This window comes from Corvus kubaryi, unplaced genomic scaffold (assembly GCF_017639235.1).
Source record: "Corvus kubaryi isolate FWS band 111438036 unplaced genomic scaffold, C.kubaryi_AGA036_p1.0 37357, whole genome shotgun sequence".
Taxonomy (NCBI): domain Eukaryota; kingdom Metazoa; phylum Chordata; class Aves; order Passeriformes; family Corvidae; genus Corvus; species Corvus kubaryi.
In genome coordinates, this window is record NW_024581117.1 from 3,314,832 (window position 1) to 3,333,482 (window position 18,651).

At 37.5% G+C, this 18,651-nt stretch overlaps 1 protein-coding gene across 17 annotated transcripts in view; it reads right to left on the reverse strand.

Annotated features, from left to right (window-relative positions):
- The window catches only part of LOC121667187 (aminopeptidase O (putative)), a 244,882-nt gene that overhangs the window by 71,276 nt on the left and 154,955 nt on the right, over nucleotides 1-18,651 (reverse strand). The window lies entirely within an intron of this gene.

An 18,651-nucleotide genomic window follows, 5' to 3' on the forward strand; every position in this document is an offset into this window, starting at 1 on the left:
AGCATGGCTGTTCTGAAGAAAGTTTTATCAACTCCACCTAGCTCATGCTGCAGCTGCAGGATACACCACCACTTCAGGGAGGGCTGTCTGAGTTTCATCATAAAGCACTAACAATGTCACAAGCCTTCCTGGAGGAAAGGATTAAAGCACAGCTGGGAACCTGCACTTCCATCTCTTATTCTTGTGGATTCCACAAGGGTTAAATTCTCATTTATAGCCTTTTTTTTTTTCAGAACAACAGGTAATGAGGGCTTTCATATTTAATTATGTCATGTGTCTTTTAGCATTGGTTGATAAACTGCATTTCCAGACCCATATTTTCTTCAGATCTGATATCTGGCTCTGGTGGACTATGTACATACTCTCAGCAATTTTTCCAACACACCACATCCATTTGATCTCCTTTTTCTTTTAGAGTGGTTTTGTTGGTTGCGGGTTGTTTGTTGTTTTGGGTATTGGTTTTGTTTTTTTTCATTTGTTAAGAATGCAATTGATCAGATTGAGTGGACTCCAGTTTCAGAAATACACACATACCTCCAAGCAAGACTTAATCACAAACAACCTTAAACCAGATGTAATTCTAACAGTCTAAACCTAAGAATAGGTGCTGCTAGGAACCTAGAAGAGCAGTATATAGTTTACAGTCATGAAACTGTCCCCATTGATCAAAGATGCAGAGATGCCAATCCACCACCATCAGCTCCTAGAATTCTTTTTTTAACTAAGGTCTCACAATGGCCATGACTAAAATTATCCAGTTGTCTAAGAGAACTCTTTCATTGTGGTGGAAAGTCATCTAGTTCCATACCCGCTGTCACTTCTCAGCCCAATTGCCTCATCATCCCAAAACAAAGCCTTTGGCACTTTGGAAGATAACTGGCACTGAACACTGCACCATGACTCTAGCAACACAAGTTACTACACCTGTCATACTGGTTTTCAAGTTTTAACACTGGTTCCCACCACAATACCCATGAAATCAACCACTGCAGCCTACACTGATGACTCTGAGACAGCCACTTCTGACTGCTGCCCAAAGATCACAGGTGACAGCCAGGCTCTTTCTCCTCTCCACAATTCTTCACTCAATGCACACCAACTTAGTTCTTGAAAAGGAGCCTGAACTTTTCAAAACGTTGATCAAAAACTTGCACCGTCAGCTAAGACTGGTCACAAGTGTCACCACCTCTCACTCCAGATGTAGGGCAAGTTTGTCAGTTTTGTCTGCTCTAGTACAAATACATAGCAATGTGTACTGAAGGAAAAAAAAAAGGAAAGAAAATCAACCATTTCTACCTCCCAAAAAACCCTTTCTGAAACAAAACACTTCACTGCACAGTTAGTTCATTGCTTAATACTTTTGCGACAGCTATTCAAATCCTATTGTGATGAGTGTGATATGAAACAGAACAAGTGTATCCCGTTAATTTTTATTCCTGATTTTAAAAATATGAAATATGAAAAAGATTTTAATTTAAACTGTTGCAAAAGACAATTAACACTGGGAAAAAAAAAGTCAAGCCTTTACAAGACCTAAGAACAAGTGGAAGAATGTTGCATGACATCCATATTATGCCCAGAGCTATTTAAAAAGATACTATAGTTACTAGCAAGGATCTAGCTGCCACATTTTCTCTTTCAAAATCTGCATTTCAAAATCTGTATTTCTTCTATACAGGAGCATTAGCACTAAGTAAAAAAATAATCCAAGCTCTAACTTGCTGGACATTAACTTTTCCAAACTGCAGTTTGAGTTACAGATTTTGTAGCTTGAAGGAGTGCAAGAAATTGAGTAGCTTGAGACAGCATTTGCACACCATTAGTATGTGCAGGAGTAGAACTTCTTTAAAAAAAAAAAAAGGCAAACCAAACCCAAAAAGTTAGTTGAAATACTAATGTTTTCAGAAGTAATTACCAGATAAAATGAGTTTAAAATGTGATATAAGTGCTACTTTCTGCTCATGTTTTTCAGATGAGACCTTCTGTGATATCTAGGATGATATGTGAATCATTAAAAAGGATTGGGAGCTATTTTATCACATGTGCTGACCATTACTTTGACATATAGACGCAACATTAATAATGACTTTTAGATTTTGATAATAGATTTGGTTTTTGACTCAACTACAGCTTTGTGTGGGAACTCTTCAATTTAACAGAATTGCATCAAAGCACTAGCCTCTAAACAGCTGTCTTGATAAAAATCCCCAAATTAGTACTTTCTTGTGATTATAGAAATGTGTGTTGGTTTTATGAAAACATGACAGAAACAGAAAATATATTTTAGACATACTAAGTAACTACTAAGCTGATAAAGCGGTAAGAATAAAAATATGACATTTAAGGCATAAACCCCCTTATAAATTCACTCTCACAGCTGGTGTAAAACTAGAGGCTTTAAATATATTAATTGCATATAATTTATTATGCTAATTTGTAATATTGGTATATGCATGTAAGTATACAAAGATATGCTCACATAATAATTCAACAATTTTCTTTTACCTGTCTCCAAACAGTGGTTGGTGTTTTTTTGAGATGTTTGTTTGTTTGTTTTTGCTTGGTTTGGTTGTTTGGTTTTTATGCATCTGTAAGGAAGATTCAATGAGGGGCTTAAAATAACCTGATTTCATGCCCTCCATCTATTAGGTTTATGTGTCACATTTCAGAGTACTTTGAATCACTTAACATAAAATTATGGTACCTGCAACTTGATTTCCAGAAGCAGGCACAGAGACAAGTTTTCATGCTGAAATTGAAGAGCGTCCTATGTTCTCCATTTTCAAATGGAGATTTTCTACCATATTTTCCACCAATAATTTACTACGGTCTTCATTTTCAAAGATACTTGAACATTTCCAGTGCTTTGCAAATGACTGAGAAAGCAATGGGAAAAGCAATATGCAGAAAAATAAAAATAAATCCTTAACCAAAACCCCCAGACTAAAGTTGTTCATTTTTATTCCATAAATGTGCAGAGAAATTATTCAGTTTACTACCATTCCTTTCCATAATCTTCCTTCCCTCAGCAAAAGAATCTAACATGTTAAGCAGAGAGTACTCCATATCCTGAATCTGTGTATTTTTGGGTTCCACTCCAGATATTTCAAGCCCTGCTTAAGTTGGACCCTTGTACATGGACCTGGAGGAACCAGTATGGGCCGCAGCAGGACTTCCCGGTAAACAGGCAGATTTGAGAAAATCACTGCTATTGACAGCAGGGGAGTCTATCCTCCACAAAACAGCATTCACTTACTTATTTCTAAGGCTGAATGCTATTGAACTTCTATCTCTTCAGGAAAGGAGGGGGAGGAAAGAATATTGACCTCCAAGATGGATATGTGGAAAATTTGCTGACCTATGACTTCATTACATACTTCTTATGGAAGGAGAGCTCCCACTAACTTCAAGGGATTATTTTTTCGAGTAAGGATAATAAGCCCAGCACTTCATCACTGAATTTACATAGAAATGTGAAAACAATCAAGCAGATAATGCCAGGGAGCAGCGGGCCGACTGTGCAGCAGCAGAATATTATTTATAATACGAATGGCTGGATAACCACTAAGTGCAGTACTTCCACAGTAATTCATAATCTTATCTACTATGGAAATAGTTGACTGAAAGTTGGCTTTAGCAAGAACCTGCAGCGCAGTGCACAGTGACAGCACCAAGTTATTCACATAAAAATTTTAAACAGTGCAATCCCGCAACTAATTTAAGAAATGGCTTGATAACAATCATTTAAACCTAATCTAAGGTAAGTAATGAATGCTTTTGAATACTGAAATGCAAGCTATTCTGCTGTACAAGCAAAATATCAGCCTAGTATGGGTCTGGTTCTCAAGAAGCAAAGGCAAGCAGCTACTCTATCAGCTCTTTTCGTCTAGCGAAATCAGTCTCTTGAAGTTTCATTTTAGAAATATGTGTGCTGCTGCACAAAAATTGACCTTAAGTTTCCATTATGAACTGCAGTTCTCACGTGTTTGTAACGTCACTATAAAAATATCCCTCCAGCAAGAAACTTGGCATTAAAGTTCTCAGTTTATAAAAGATTGTAGAAATATTACTTTACTATTATTTTTCCAGATTAAATTTCGAAGGTGAAATTTCTTACTGATTTAAGACAAGTGTCTTATCACTGAACTGCTACTTTTAACAAATGTAAACTTGACAGATGATTACTCTAGCATGAGTTTAATGACATTTGCAAGTCTTTGAATTAAGGAAAGCTATGGTAACAAAGAGTGAACAGTTATGATTAAGAAATATTTTCCACTGACAAAATTAACCCTTTATGTTCTGTCTTAGAAAAATCCCCAAAATCAATAGCACTTTTTTCTTTTCTTTCAAATTAGGCAGTAGCAATTTAGCTTGCTGTGTGGTTTTTTCCCCCATGCTTAGAAGTAATCCCCTGAATATGCCTCAGAATCCCAGCCACATCATCACCTACACCAACAATACCCCACGACAATCACAGTTTATGGGTACAATGCTGCAAACACTCAGGTGGAATTAACTTGGTGTGCATGAGTACCTCCACTGAAAGAAGCAGCCTACTCCTGCTCACTACTTAATGCATTTGGCCCTCTTAAATGTCCCTTTCACAAGGACATTAGAGGGCTTAATAAATGAATTTCAAAAACTGTAGAATTTTGCAGTGATAGTACAGTTATTGCTTTTTCAAGCTAGCTCAAAACATGCGGATTCCATACTATATTATACAGACTTTTACCAATATCTATTAAAAGCTGTTTATTCTCAGCAGAATCTAATAAAATCATTAATTTCTATAAAACTTTAGGCGGCCCAGCCTGAAAATACACTAAAATAAACAACTTATTAGTGGAAATTTAATGCTTTTTACCACCCCGGTATTTTTAAACACAGACATCTCAGCTCCAACAATATGCTGCAGTTTCTGTGCACCACTGACTCTGGCCTGGGAAGCTGCTGCAGCACTGACTTTCAGATGGATACATATCTGTAAGTCCTAGAAAGCTCTGAGCCGAGTACACTCAGCACCTCTGCAAACTAAACACCTCCCATGAGTGTGTACATTGTAGAGGCTTAATCAAAGCAGGCACTGTACACCGAAATAAGTTTCTCTCCACGGTTATTTCACCATCGATTGTTACGAGGGTGAACTGCTGCCCACGATCAGCTTAGCTATGAATCAGTGTATCTGTCTTCTTCTGCCAATTATCTCTGCATAAATTCCAGAAAGATCCACTTTAAAGAAGGAAAAGCATGTCCAACTTTCACAGATTTCATCATTAAAAAAAAACTAACCTTGAAAAAAAAATCCGTGTGTATTAGAAATATTTTTCCCCCTGTAAACTCTTCCTAAAGAAGTCTGTATTTCATATACTCCGAAAGTCACAGAACAGATACCAGCCGTGCTGTAAATGCCCAGTTTGGCACTGGCAGGTAAAACACTCTCAGCTGAGTTTTAATATTGTGACTGAACTCTGCAACAGACACTGACTTCCTTTCATAAACACACCTGAAAAAAGTAATTAATGGTAAATCCAAGTTCTTATCAACTTCTAATTGCAAATGGACAATAGAGGCAAGAAGGTGACATGAAAGGAATTTCACAGATACTCAAAATGAGTGCTATAACCCGTAATAGCTGAGTTACTCCAAGAATTGATAAAGCACATGACAAAAGAAATGCACTGTTACTGTAAAAAGGCCAAAAGACAAGAGCATACTTACTGCAAATGCAATTTCAGTTCCACTCTGTTAGCAAGAGCACAAAGTCCTTTAACCTGATTACAGCTGTGCTGTGGTGCCTCTAATATTTGTCTTCTCTTCAGACTAAATACACAAGCTCCTCTTCTTAATCTAAATCCAATCACAGACCAGTCTTGCATATGCTCCACCCTTGCAATTACGTCTTGCTCTGGGTGATCATATTCCACGTCTTTCCTTCCCTACTCCCTTTCCATAGTGTAGCCCTTTTTATTCAGTGCTCTACTGGGAACATTATCTCTCATCTACTAATCACATTAATTAGAAATTTTAGTTTTAGCATTTAAAAACACAAAACTAGTTTTGACAAATCTTACAATTCCAGGGGCAACAACAATGTAAAAGTAAACCACTTTTTCATCTGCCTCCGAATATATTTGCATTTTTAAAAGGCAAAAAAAAAGGAAGAAATGTTACCCTCTTGCTTTCTATAACAAGTTGAGAGTGTGCATTTGCAGAAGGACTCTCTTAATTTCAGGTGCTAGTACACTGACTTCAAGAAAATATAGTCATATCATTTTACTTTAATAGCTGAAAAACCAAGTGCACCAACATTTGCCAAGGACAGCACATATTTCACAATCTTCAGAATTACTGCACCCTGTTTTATTGTAAATAAAATTTTAATGCAAATAAAAGCAATAAAAAGAAAAGGTCTAATGCAACTGTAGTTTCTGCTAATTATGAATGTTATGTAATTTGCATGCTTACAGTAAAGGACAAGTGTGAGTCTGTGTGATTTCACAACACCAAGCACAGCTCACAATCTGGCTGGAAGAAACAAATGCAGCAATGGTATTTCACCAGGTCTGTATCATTAATAAAGCCAGTATAAATAAGCAGCCTTTCCAGTACATATTGCCTTTCTGTATTATCCTTTGTAGCCAAAAAATAGTTTGCCCCTATAGAAACATAGAGTTTACAATGCTGATTAGTTTTGAATGTACCTGCATGGAGCAAAATAATAAGGATACAAACCTTTCTGAGACATGTCTCAGGGGGAAGAACAGGAAGGTGACAACAAAGGCATGTTATGATATTAACAGAAAGTAAATTTTTTTCACAAAGCTGCCCAAGTTCCATGCAGTGCCCAGGACTGTTTTTCTCTGGAAAACTTGTTTTCCCTTTTTTTAATCACCTTGGGGTCTTTGACCATACAGTTTGAACTGACTTGAAAAGTAAAACAGGGGCAAAGGAAGGAGGGGCAGGGGAGAGGGGTGGTGGTGCAGCAGGGGACTGACAAAACCCAAGATATCGTGATTGGCGTTTTCAGCATTTACATGGCTAAATTTGTATTGCCAAGCCAATTAGAGCTTATTGGCCTGAATACTGAAATTACTTACTTATGCTTAGCAACCTTGCAAATGACAACCCTTGCTGCTCACAGTAAGGAAATCAATCTAAGGGCCTCTCAATGGATACAATACTGCCATTTATATATTTATTTTTTAAAGCTCAGGTTTCCAGTTCCACCAGTAAGTGCTCTCTCTGTAGACCAGCGATACTGTGGTGATATACACATGCATTGTATATCACAGCACAGCTCTAAATTGCAGGGGCAGACAGCAAGACAGATTAGTTTAATCTAGATTTTGGGTATGTAAAATTGCAAAGGATGGAATGGAAGCTGGTGAGTCAGGCTGTTGAGACCTCAAAATCATGGGAAAACATACTGTTAGGTGGTTTTTAGCCAGTTGTTTGCTGAATGCCCCTCCCCCTTTCCACTTATACCTGCTACTGTTTAAATCAAATAGTAGCTGTTTACTTAAGAATGCATTGTGGGTTATTCATAAGAGAAAATTGTGAGTTCCACTACACTAACATACTTTTCTTTTTTTTTTTTTTCTTTTTAAAAAATTTTTATTTGTTATATAGACATGGGGTTGCTTGGTTGGGGTTTTTTTCTTTGGTTTTGATGATTGGATTTTCCTCTGTTTTTGAAATGTTTACCTAATGTTTGAGATCTCACTGTTTCCTCTGGACAGTCAGTTCCTCCAGTTGGTTTTTGTTTTGTTTTGTTTTTAAATTACTCACACAGCAATAGGGAAGAGAAAAAAACAAAACAAAACAGTAATATTTTTTTTTTAAACCCTGTCCAGGAAACTGGGTTGTAAAACCACAAAATCTGGCAGGGTGTCAAAGTAGGGGAGAACATAACATATTTTTATATAAAGTTGAGCTTTTTAAAAAAAAGGAAAATGAACATACTTTGCTCAATTGAAACACAGGGGTTTGTAGAGGGAGTGGACAGGAACAAAGACTTGTGCTACAATATTTAGAAATAAAACCCTTAGGGAAGCAAATGTCACTACGGGACAAAAAATCCATTGATAGGATGAAATTGTCTTCCCTCTGAAACTTCACACATTCCACCTTTTCACCACTTTCCAGAGCACCCACATTTTTTTCCAGTATTTCAGTGTATCTGAAGTTGAAACTCTACGTTGCTTTTCATTTTCCCACATTTTCGGTAGGGGCAGGTTGTTGGGAGCGTGCACTTCGCCGAGAGGGGTATGGGCAGAGCAGAGTGCGCGGAGGCGCGGGCTGGGCTGAATGGCTGCGGAACAAACTGCAGCCGGGAAGAGGCCACCTTCGCCGGCGGCGAGTGGGAGCCACACGTGCCGGCCGCACTCCACCTGCGGAAAATACTGCTGCTTGGTCTCCAAAAGCCAGTGCCAAACTCCTTCTGTGCAACTCTCCTGAGCTCTGTCTAAAGGCTGTCGGTGGTGCTGTTTACGTAAGAGAGACAGCCAAACATCCCTGGAACCTGGGAAACACTTCAATTAAATTTTTGTTATTTGGGGCTGAAACAGCTAAATTCAGTTGTAATTCAAAGTAATGCCCAATTTAAGATGCCACCTAACACCTACTGAATGATTTTGTCAAACTGTATTTTGCTGTTATTCATTTTCTACTACATTTTCATTTATAAACTTAAATAAAAAGAAAATTAAAAAGCAATAAAGTGTCTCGAAACAAAAGTAAAATTTTGGTAATTGCTATGAAACAAACCCATATTTCTATTTCTATTTCTCAGACAAAAACCTTCAGTAGTCCACAATTAGCTTATATTTGAACAATGCTCAAAGGTGTCCTTAAAGTACCATGTTACAAAAGGCAGATAGAAGTACTGTTCACTGAAATGGATTTACACTGAATATAAAGTAAGAAGAAAAATAATATTAGAAAAAAAGTCAAGCATGGAGACTACAGGCTCAAATAAAATCTCTGCATTTTTCGACATTAACTTTGATGCTAATTTTCCAGCTATATTAGCTTACCGATTCAATTTCACAATTAAATTATATAATGTGACACTTCAAAAAACACATTAGGTAAATATCACAGGCATTTTAATTCAGCATAAGAGAGCTTGGCCATGTATTTAAAAATAGTTGCTGCTCCTGACACACTGCTGCTCTGGAAAAAATGCTACAGTGAATCTAACTGTGAATCAAATTTCCCCAATTACACAAATGAAAAAATACATGGAAAAATTCCTATGCAGCACATTTTTAAATACAGATTTTAATACATCTTGAATGGAGTAAAAAGAGAAATTACTGTTCAGATGTCTGATACAGACATTTTTTGCACACTTGCAGCTTCATCAAAACTTGCAAACAAACTGTGCTTTGCAGAACAAAGTAGCAGGAACTGACGAAAAAATGCCAATATAGTTTTGCACTACTTTTCTGACAGGTGTGCATGTAATGCTATGCTGTACTGGAAAATTTGTAAATCCATACGATCACTTTAAGAACAAGCAGTACAGCATTTTAAAGAAAATACATTGAACGGAGACTTGCAACAGGCTATGAATTCTGACAGAACAGATCTGACTAAACTGACTTCAGGCTAAAACTTCTGAAGAGGACATCAGAGAACCATCGTGTAACAACAAAGTTAAAGAAACAGAAATAATAAAAAATAGGTGACAAGTTATTTCTGACAATATTAACATCAAAAAAGTTTTTGTTTTGAACATTAATCATGACTTTATTTTTCATTATGCTACATGGACTATCTGAACCAGACTTGTTCACAGTTTTTAGAAACTAGGGAATCTGAGCTGCAACTGCCTTGCTTTGTGCTAGATTTATACGTTAAGCATTTCAGACAAAACAAACTTGATTTTAGCAGCAGTACTTGTTGAGACAGAATTCCCACAGATTTCAGTGAAACTCATCAGCAAGGATTGTAGGGTGGAGCACACAACACCTTCTGAGTAATCATTTTAAAACACACACACTGTGATAATTTAAATTTATTTTGACATTTTATATTCTTTGGTTAACTTTAAACTTTCAGTGCAATGCTGAAACATGAAAACATTAAAGAACATGACATAAAACATAGTGCTGCAGGGAACAAACTTGCTCAAATTTGGTAGAGGTAGAAGTCAACACATTATGCACTCCCAAACACCCTGTTCACAGATTTTATTATTGATGTCTCCTGCACACTGTGTCAATTCTTATTCAGTGATACCAAATGTACTGGTATGGGTCTAATTTTATATATAGGAATAAAAAGGTTTCAAAATAATATATATGTGTGCAGAGCAGCACAAAATTATGGAACCTATGTGCCAATAAAGTGATGAAAGTCAGTAGTTATATTTTCCAGCTATAACACAAAGGTTTTTAGAAACCAGCAGGAAGCTGCTATGGAATCTAAACCCAGAAAGCACATAACCAATACATAAGAAGCATGTATTATCAAAGCTTTTTCTGATGTATGTTTTGATCACTGGAGATCTGCCAAAAAAACTTGTTCTAGTAAATTGACTTAGATATCCCTAAATGCTTTAGAGACATGATTTGTGGTCATGAAGGTAAATAGACATATGCTAAGCCTTGACTTCAGCGATTGGAAACAGCCAGATTAGCATGAGGAAACTGTGAAAACAGGAACTTTGAAAGGCTTACAATTTACATCTCAGCTATAAAACCAAAATGTAATGTACTGTTACAATAATTAATCACATGAGGAAAATTAGAGGGTTTTACTTATACTTTGAAGCCAGTCCTGACGCCTTTACATAGCCATATCTCCAATATTTTTGCTTGTGCAGCAGTGGCAGAGTGGGATCTTCTCCAATTTTTGTACTATTCCTTATTGGAATTAGGAGCAAATTCAGACAGACAGATGAGCCCCCTGTAAGCTGTGTGAATCTTGGCTTCTGAGTTAAAGAAATTATGTTCACAGTGTCTATTCTATGTACTTTCAGCTTTGTAAAAGGATAAATGTACTTTTGGCATATCTTGTATGCAAAAAAAGATTTACCAAATGGGAGAGAGGAAGGCTTAACTATTTATAGTTTCCCTCTGAAGAAAGGCAACACCAAAACCCAACCAAACCAATCAAAAAACCAAAAAGATAGCTAGATGAAATTAGCTTAGTTGCCTTGGTTCATTCCCTACTGGAAAAGCCATCCATATGGCAAAAGCTGCCCTTACAACTGTCAGCGTTGAAAGACATGGGATTGAATGAGTATGGAAATTGAATTACACCCTCCCTCCCTGTAGATGGTCCTTATGGATGAGTGCACCCGAGTGTGTTAGAAGGCAGCACCACTCCTGTTCATGATGCATCTGTTCCCAGGACACAATCCTTCAGACTGCAGCTTTCTCAGTATGGCACTGTTCAAGGAGATAAATACCATTTTTTAAAAAAATCTCTCTTTGAAGCAGCAATGTAAGGTAAACATCTATTTGCAACAGACATTTGCAATAGGAACTTTCATTGCAGGCTCCTACTAATCTGATTTGTGCATGATTTTGTTTCCACTCAGGAAGCTTCAATTAATTTAGCTGTTCCTGAACAGTGCTCCTACAGAAAGATGAAGTATCCAGTAGATCACAACTACAATTCCTAGTTCTACAGCCACATGTGCTATACATTTGCTAGTTAGGGTACGCTGAAAATTTGTTTGCATTAGCTTAGGAATTACACAAGGGATTTGTACTACTACAGTGTTATCCAATCACATTCAGTTTTTAGACTTGTATAGATGGCGTAGAGACTGAAAAGTGAAAGAATTCAGATCCTCATATGTCATGTGTGCCAAATTGCCATCTGCGAGAAAGTATCTGGTGTATTCCCCACACTGATGAGACTCTGCCATTAACGCCATCCCAACACTGAGAAGTCTGATGTGTTTTCCTACTATTGTCTGCTTTCAAGTTCTACATTTAATAGCAGTGACAATGAATATACTAATAATTAATACATTATTATGGTTACTATGATTCTGTCAACTTTCAGTCCAGGGCTACTTTTAATTTTAGAAGAAGTGGTTGGTAATTCATCTTGTGCATAGAAGACATCATTTTGTGAGTAACAACAGGCAGGACAGAAACAATGATCAAAAATGTCAAAAAAGATAATCTATGAAGCACAAACTAAAGTATCGCAATGTTTTTCAGAGACTTTGAAAACAGTTTTTGAATAAAGACACTTCTTGCCTCTAGCTCTTCCACAGTTACATGGAGGACTCCATTAAGAAAACTAGAAAATCAAGACACATGACTCTGTTAAATTTCTGAATTCTAGGACTTTTGCTGTTCCTTCCAAAATGGAAGGTAAATACTGACATCCAAATTAAAACAACGGATTAAGATAGTCAAAATCACTGATCGAAAGATGTCTAATTAGATTAATAACTCAGTTCAGAGGGTTGAGTCTGTTCCTTGTAGCTTGCCACTCCTGCTATACACATGAGGGCAGGTATCATGAGATAACCCACAAACAAACAGTCTACTAGCAGGATACAAAGAGATGCTTTGTTCTTATGCAAAAATTCATGGCATGACTAGTGCATTGTTAGCACTCTCTTTTTGAGAAAAGACAACTAGATGTTTCTATCACTTTGAGAAAAACAGCCCTGTACCCTCACCATAATCATCATCTTGAGTTGAACTGCTTGCTGCTTCTAGCTGATAACATCGAAGTTCTCCTGGCTGGTGTTTAATTTAAACTCACAAATTGCTATCTATGGATGACAAGCAATGCCGCCACCACACATACACACACACACACACACACACACACACACTCTCCTGACCGTCACTCCCTCCTCTCATGTTCTTTGCAGCTTTCTCTTTAAAACAAAAATTCAACACACAGCTCAGGAAATACTGTAAGATGAAGCTGGCTGCACTCCTAGAAATAAAAAATTAAAGTTTCAGTAAAAACTGGCATCTCCCTGTAAATTACACTTTAAACAAACAGGAAAAGATACTATTACCTAATGTCTGAAAATTCAGAGAATATATTCATTCATGGGAAATACTTCTGCAAGTGGCACGAGCTAAAACTGCTTCCTCTGTTTATTACACAGTAATCAAGATATCCGGGTATCTTTTTAACCTGTGCCTTCCTGGAAATAGTACATTTTTCCTTTTATCAAGGAAAGAGAACATTGTCTTGGTGTAGGTAATGTTACTAACACAAAAGCATGTTCAACAAGACAGAATTGGACACTGTGCTTTTACAGAGGCATGATATAGCAGTTTCCAGTGTGATCCCAAAGAGTTCCTGATTTCCAATTAGGATAACTAGTCAAATTTGTGCAACAAGATAAAAACATCATATCCTCTATGCTTTCAACTGTATTTTCAGAGAAATAACTTCATTTGCAAGCAAAAGATCCAGAATTCATTCATTGCAAGTCTCAGTGAGTAATTTAATCCCATGACAATCACGTCATCTTTCAGATCATTCAAATCATGTGGCTATGACTGTAAATGCAGGGTTTGTGGCCAGACCAAAACACCAACAGGATCAAAGAAACAATATAAAAATGACCCAACGAGGGCAACTTTACATGCTGTGCCTATACAGTTAGCCTACTGCTTCCATGGCTATGGTTTTCTCTCCATGTCAAAGTTGTATCAGGCTTCATGACACCTGAAGTTAACAGAAGTTTCCTTCTCAGAAAAATAAGCCACAATAATCCCAACATTAGCTCAAAGGGAAGTACTATCACGTTGCTTTATGTCATAGTAAAACCATTTTATTTCTAAGACAACTAAGAGCCGCAGAAACCTTCTGCACAATGGAAACATACAGTCAGATCTTTTTCTTGCACTGTATTACTGTGGCGAAGAGAAGGAAGGGTTTCTGCTCTTAGGAGCCTGTTTACAGGACAGCTGGCACAGCCCTGCACATCCTGCCCACAAGGGATCTCCCTCCAAGAAGCATAGATGTGGTGAACAGAACTGACACTTTAGGCAAAGCCTCAGTTCTAATTTTAAAACTAAAGCTGGACCCTAATGGAAATTAAAACCTCTCTGCTCTGACTCGGCTTGATCTGACATTTGTGTGGCTTACACAGATCGGTAATGAGTATTCATTAAGCCCATTAAGACACTAGTTGGCAGCCAATACATAGATACAAGCCTAGGAAGCAAGGACAGTCTTTATCTAGTTGAAGATGTCCCTGCCCATGGCAGGAGGGTGCACTAGATGACCTTTAAAGGTCTCTTCCAACCTAAACCATTTGATGACTCTATGATTTTCCGAAGGACCACAAATCTTACTTAGCACTGTATGTATAACTCCAACCTCTGTACTATAAGCCCACCGACTACTGCATTCTAACTCCCTTTTGTTGCAGCAGCATATTCAGCAGAAATAGAAAGCACAGTTAGGGTTAGGCCACATTAACTTGCTAAAATTAGGCTCAAAAGCATCTCTTTCTGGATGACTTCTGTGACTGCAATTCTTGTATGAGTCAGCAGCCAGATAAGCAGGTATTAATTTAGCAACCAAATCATTCCAGAATACATGAAACCAAGTCCCTGTTTTCTGTTAGCTCAGGCTCAGCTGCCCTTCCTGTTACTTCTGAGCTGTGATTGTGAACACAAAACCAGAGAAGGTTCTTTAAAAGTGGCCATGCCTGTCTACAGTCTTTTCCTGCCACCCTTGAACATGGTTCTATATGACTCTATTATCTCTGTGTAAAGATAACCAAACAAAAGCTACATTTGTATGTTCATTCAAACCATAGAATGTTAACAGGTTGGAATGAACCTTAAAGATCATCTGGTCCTCAATGCCTTGTGCCACAGGCGGGACACACCTCCCACTAGACCAGGGTTGCTCAGAGCTCCATCCAACCTGACCTTAAACACTCCCAGGGCTGGGGCATCCACATTCTTCCTGGGCAACCTGTTCCAGTGTCTCATCACCCTCACGGTAAAGAATTTCTTCCTACTATCTAACCTAATTTCCCCCTCTTTCAATTTGTATTCATCACTCCTTGTCTAATTTTACATAGGTCAAACACAAATCGTTCATGCTACATTACAAAACTGTGCCCTCAGAACACCACACATTTAGCAAACAGCATTATTTAAGGGATTGTAGATTCAGAAATGCATTGATACATCCAAATATGATCAACAACAGTCAAAAGCACAGAAGTGTTACTTTCTACATGGGTGTTAGGCTGAGGGAGAAACCCCAAACCTGAAACACCTAATAGTTCTAACCTGGATTCTGAAAAGAAGTATAACCATAGTGTTCTCTTATTTTGCAACACGGTGAGAATATTCTGCATGGTATTCCTTGCTTTTAATGAAGCACATATGATATTGAAACCAGTGATACTTGTTTCAATCTCTGAAAGAGAAGTCTACTCCTCAGCTCAACAGTCTCATAATGATTGAGAAAAAACTCTTTCAGGAATGTCCACAACTCAGAGTCTGAAAAGGCTGCAACCTTTATATTTTATTTGATGACAATACTGCAGGACTTTAAAATATAAGTTTAAAAATAGAAGCAAATCAGGAGCTAAAAAAGATATTTTAAAATATTCAGTAATGCTCTTCCATGACTTGATGTATTTCCAGGTTGACTTCTGACTTTGTCATGGTGCTCAAAAACTTAGAGAGAAGCTTGAAAGAAAAGAGCAGAAACAAAGAGATCTTATGCACTCCCCTGAAGGCAAATTTGCCTCTCCTTTTCTTTTCCTTAAATAAACCCTGTCTGCAAACTAGAGCCATGATTTTTAATACCTCTTGAAAGTAGCCAGAAATAGATTCAGCTTCATGATTACATGGTGGGAAGAGAGGAAAAGGAATACTGTGAGCTACTAAGACTGCCAATAAAACTTTTTTTTAAAAAGTCTTTTTTTTAAAGGTCTTTTTTTTTTTTTTTTTTTTTTTTTTTTTAAGCTATGGAAACTTTGTAATTCTGTCTGTGTCAGGTTTGGCCTTTCATTTGGTAATAGCAACTACTATTTGTTTGAACCAGCAGTAAAAAAGCAGGGGTCTGGCCCATTGCAACTGCACTTTGACAAAAAATAATTAAGAGGTTACTTATATTTTCATACTGACCAGTCTAAATGTGTCTAAAAGAACCATAACATTCACTTGATGCTGCAGACATCTCTTGATGGGGCAACTTCCCTTATCATGAGGCCAACACAAATGCACAGTTGCCCCTCTCACCTATGTTGCCATCTCTCATGAACAACCACACAGCCAGTGGATCATCAAGCTCTTGAAGTTCTGGGTGGGCACAAGGACCAACTCCACTGCAGCATCTGCTAAAAATGCTGTCTCCTTGCCTTCCTGAAACAGTCATAGGACATGGTGGAGCTTGTGTCCCCTGTAACAGCCAGCTCCATGTGAACATTAGTTTCTTCTAATGAGACTGAAACAGCAGCAATTTTGATTTGATGCGTGATTCACTGTGTAAGTAAAGAATTAAGAGTTTAGGAAAAACATGAGTGCACTTGAAATTATTTTAAAATATTCATATCTTCCCAAAGTAGTAAACTGCTATTTTGAAAGCTGATAAACACAGCCCTCTCCTCTTTGTTTCTAGAACAAAAGGACTGTATTCAAAGTTACCATACTCAACTATCCATCAGCCCCTCCTGACAACTTTCCAACACGGCTTAGTCATGATGACTTAGATAAGGCAGCATCAAAATCAGCAAGTTCTAAGTTTACACTAATTTCAGATTTTGAAAATAGAAAAAGAAGATTCATGCATAAAGCAAACCATACTCTCCTCTCATTCCACTATAAAAGGACACAGCAAAAAACCAACAAGAAAGGAGTCTGTTTTAGTCAACAACAGTGTATAATCTGAGCACTATAATTAATTTCAAAACCAGCAAGTTTTGATACATAATGCAGTCAAGTGTCCATAAAACTCATACAACAAAGCACATTCAAGAACACAAGGAGATGCTGATTTCTAGTGTCAACCTGGAATCTGCTAACCACTCCAGATGCAAAAGGCTCCACTGCCAACTCTCTTGGGCCACCACACCTGTCATGGGGTAGAATTTCAGGTGCAACACCCCACGCATCATGAAAATCAAAACCAATCCCCTTTTCTCAAGCAGAAAATAATTTTACAAAAGATCCATTTACCTGCCACTACCTTACCACTGGGATAGTCACAGGCCAATATTTCACAGTGTCATTTGAAGACAGCAGAGAACAGGTTAGACTTCTGTCCTCAGGTTCTACCATGACCATATTCAGCACAAAAAAAAAAAAAAAAAAAAAAAAAATCCCTTCTCCATTATAAAGAAAGAGTCGAAGACATTGGGAAAACCCTGGTGGTTTTTGTCAGCCCAAGCAACACTGAAAAAACCAGAAGACTTTATTTTTGGTGGTGGTGGTGGTTGGGGTTTTTTGATTTTTGACAGAGGGAAGGAGACCAAAACCAAACTGAGGGGGTTCCTACATTTGTAGCAAGAAGAACTCTAAAGTATGGAATAAAATGGAATTTGTTTCCCATAGTCATTGCTGAGAGTAGGGTCATTGACATAAAACTGCATTTTGTGTCAGTAACATAGAAAGGGACAAAGAAATAATTCAGGAATGGGTCTTCATGCTTTGACATAAGAACAGAGCTGGAACTAAGAAACACTGTTTAACAGTTAAGCTCTGGACAGGAGTGTTTCCCAGTGCTTAAATTCTAACAGATCAGTATTCAAAGCACTTTTTCCACACTCTCTTTTATGGACATTTTCTACGCAAAAAGAGGTTTGAAATAATACACACCAGCCAAACCATAACAAGTTGCACATGGGGAAAGAAAAAGCCATAAAATAAATAGAGTAATAATGTGCTATTCAATGTCTAGGGCAAAGGAACACAAGCCATGAAAACACAGTGTCTATCTCACATGAACAACTACCTTAGGCATTTTTAAAAATTCTTGGGCCATACTTGCAAAGTGATCAATAATCAAACTACAATTTTTTTTTTTCCGTTTTACCTTCATACAACATTATGACATGAAAAAAGGTCACAGATCGTTCACTTACAACTAAGGTGCATTTCAGGATGGCATCACTACTCACTGACTCCCTATGTCACAGAGGATCTGTTATGTTTTATCATGGCAGAAAGTACACCTAAAAAGAGTAAATTTAAATACCCAGTAGATCCTTTGGTCAGACAGAACTCACTGCTTTAGCACAGACCCTACGACCAAAGTGCTCTGACATTAATGCAAAAAGTGCACTATTACAGCTAGTTAAACAATTGCGTGGTTTGCTGCCTTTTTTGTTTAATTTTAAAAAAAAGTAAAAAGAGAAATTGAAGCAAGCAAATATTGCTGTCTTGGTACATTTTCTGTTAAGAGGACAAAGACCTTCTCCCAGAATTTAACTTGGATGTAGTATTTCCTCCTTGTTTCCCTCGCTTTAAAGAAACCAGGTAACAACACAAATAGGGACAATGGTGATTTATACAATGCTGCAGCTGTTAACCCTCACCTAAGCACTGGGGAAACAGATTCTACAAATATTCTTCATGGGAGATGCTGGGGTTGCATCACACACCTCTCAAGAGAATCAATCCCAATAGTGCAGCTAGGTGCAGACCCCTGCCAACTCCTGCCAACACCACTGCTTCA